Source organism: Pseudorasbora parva, chromosome 5 (genome assembly GCF_024679245.1).
Source record: "Pseudorasbora parva isolate DD20220531a chromosome 5, ASM2467924v1, whole genome shotgun sequence".
Lineage (NCBI taxonomy): Eukaryota > Metazoa > Chordata > Actinopteri > Cypriniformes > Gobionidae > Pseudorasbora > Pseudorasbora parva.
In genome coordinates this window covers 3439794-3442293 of record NC_090176.1, presented here as the reverse complement: position 1 = coordinate 3442293, position 2500 = coordinate 3439794, and the positions used below count along the sequence as shown (strand labels likewise).

Below are 2500 nucleotides of genomic sequence, written 5' to 3'. Positions count from 1 at the left end.
CTCTTCTAATTCTCCATCTCATTCAGGTGGCTCAGTTAATGAGGCATTTAAACAGGTCCTACACACAAAGATTTCTCAACAAGTGACTACTACACCAGCTTTCCAGAACATTGTGCAGTATTGTTATAGTTCCAGGACCAAGAGGCTCCAGGTTTTCACAAGCGGGATGTGGAAGTTGCTCTTAATTTGGGATAAAGCATGTAAATAAGAGAAGAAGCCTTAGCAGAGGATGGTTTCGATCCATCGACCTCTGGGTTATGGGCCCAGCACGCTTCCGCTGCGCCACTCTGCTTGTTATAGAAAAGCTCCCATTCACAGGTGTTTTCAAAATGACTTGCGTTTAGGCACACATGAAGTAACACATGAAGTGCCTCTGCCAGAAAAGTCATTAATGAGATCAGGTGAAAGCAACAAAGGGTTTTTAGCTTTGAGCAGAGGCAGCTTTTCTTCAGCAAGGAACAGAGCATTATATAAGTAAAAAAAAAAAAAAGAAAGTCTTAGCAGAGGATGGTTTCGATCCATCGACCTCTGGGTTATGGGCTCAGCACGCTTCCGCTGCGCCACTCTGCTCCTGGCCACACATGCGCCGTTCCCAGATGCTTTGGAAAGGACTTGTGTTTAGGCACACATCAAGTGCTCCTCTGTCATAAACGAGAACAGATGAAAACAACAAAGGGTTTTAGCATAGACCTGTGGCAGCTTTTCTTCAAGTGGGGACAGAGAATTTGCATAAGTAAAGAAGACTTAGCAGAGGATGGTTTCGATCCATCGACCTCTGGGTTATGGGCCCAGCACGCTTCCGCTGCGCCACTCTGCTGAAAACCACCCTAGACAGGACTCGAACCCACAAACATTGGCATAGGAGGCCAGTGACTTATCCATTAGGACACTGGGGCTGTCAAAAATAAGCCCTTGTATGCCCCATTTACTGTTGATTCCGTGACAACAATAGGCTTGGTATTTAATCAAGGCCAGCACACAAAATAATCCAGATGAACAATTCATTTACCAGGCCACCGGGCCACTCTGCTCGCCATAGAAGAGCTCCAATTCACAGGTGTTTTCAATAGGACTTGCGTTTAGGCACACACAAAGTGGTCCTCAGTCACAGATGATATCTGGTGAAAATGATTATGGCTTCAGAATAGAAGTGCATTAGCTCTTCTTCAAATAGGAACAAGACATGTAAATAAGTAAAGTGGTCTTAGCAGAGGATGGTTTCGATCCATCGACCTCTGGGTTATGGGCCCAGCACGCTTCCGCTGTGCCACTCTGCTGTAAACCCACCCCAGATGGGACTCGAACCCACAATCCCTGGCTTAGGAGGCCAGTGCCTTATCCATTAGGCCACTGGGGCTGTTAAAGCCCATCTCTCGTGTGCCCCATTACTTCTGCTTCAGTGGCAACAAAAGGCTTGGCATTTACACATGGCCAGCACACAAAGATATCCACTGAGCGGCTACTTCGACAGGCCACTGGGGTATGACTCACTTGCTCTTCTAATTCTCCATCTCATTCAGGTGGCTCAGTCAATGAGGCATTTAAACAGGTCCTACACACAAAGATTTCTCAACAAGCGACTACTACACCAGCTTTCCAGAACATTGAGCAGTATTGTTATAGTTCCAGGACCAAGAGGCTCCAGGTTTTCACAAGCGGGATGTGGAAGTTGCTCTTAATTTGGGATAAAGCATGTAAATAAGAGAAGAAGCCTTAGCAGAGGATGGTTTCGATCCATCGACCTCTGGGTTATGGGCCCAGCACGCTTCCGCTGCGCCACTCTGCTTGTTATAGAAAAGCTCCCATTCACAGGTGTTTTCAAAATGACTTGCGTTTAGGCACACATGAAGTGCACATGAAGTAACACATGAAGTGCCTCTGCCAGAAAAGTCATTAATGAGATCAGGTGAAAGCAACAAAGGTTTTTTAGCTTTGAGCAGAGGCAGCTTTTCTTCAGCAAGGAACAGAGCATTATATAAGTAAAAAAAAAAAAAGAAAGTCTTAGCAGAGGATGGTTTCGATCCATCGACCTCTGGGTTATGGGCCCAGCACGCTTCCGCTGCGCCACTCTGCTCCTGGCGACACATGCGCCATTCCCAGATGCTTTGGAAAGAACTTGTGTTTAGGCACACATCAAGTGCTCCTCTGTCATAAACGAGAACAGATGAAAACAGCAAAGGGTTTTAGCATAGACCTGTGGCAGCTTTTCTTCAAGTGGGGACAGAGAATTTGCATAAGTAAAGAAGACTTAGCAGAGGATGGTTTCGATCCATCGACCTCTGGGTTATGGGCCCAGCACGCTTCCGCTGCGCCACTCTGCTGAAAACCACCCTAGACAGGACTCGAACCCACAAACATTGGCATAGGAGGCCAGTGACTTATCCATTAGGACACTGAGGCTGTAAAAAATAAGCCCTTGTATGCCCCATTTACTGCTGATTCCGTGACAACAATAGGCTTGGTATTTAATCAAGGCCAGCACACAAAGTAATCCAGATGA

At 46.4% G+C, this 2500-nt stretch overlaps 1 non-coding gene across 1 annotated transcript; it reads right to left on the bottom strand.

The window, feature by feature from the left end:
- Positions 1-1284: 1284 nt before the first annotated feature.
- Positions 1285-1357, bottom strand: trnar-ccu (transfer RNA arginine (anticodon CCU)). The gene has a single exon. It is a non-coding gene; the product is annotated as a tRNA-Arg (tRNA).
- Between the last annotated feature and the right edge of the window lie 1143 nt (positions 1358-2500).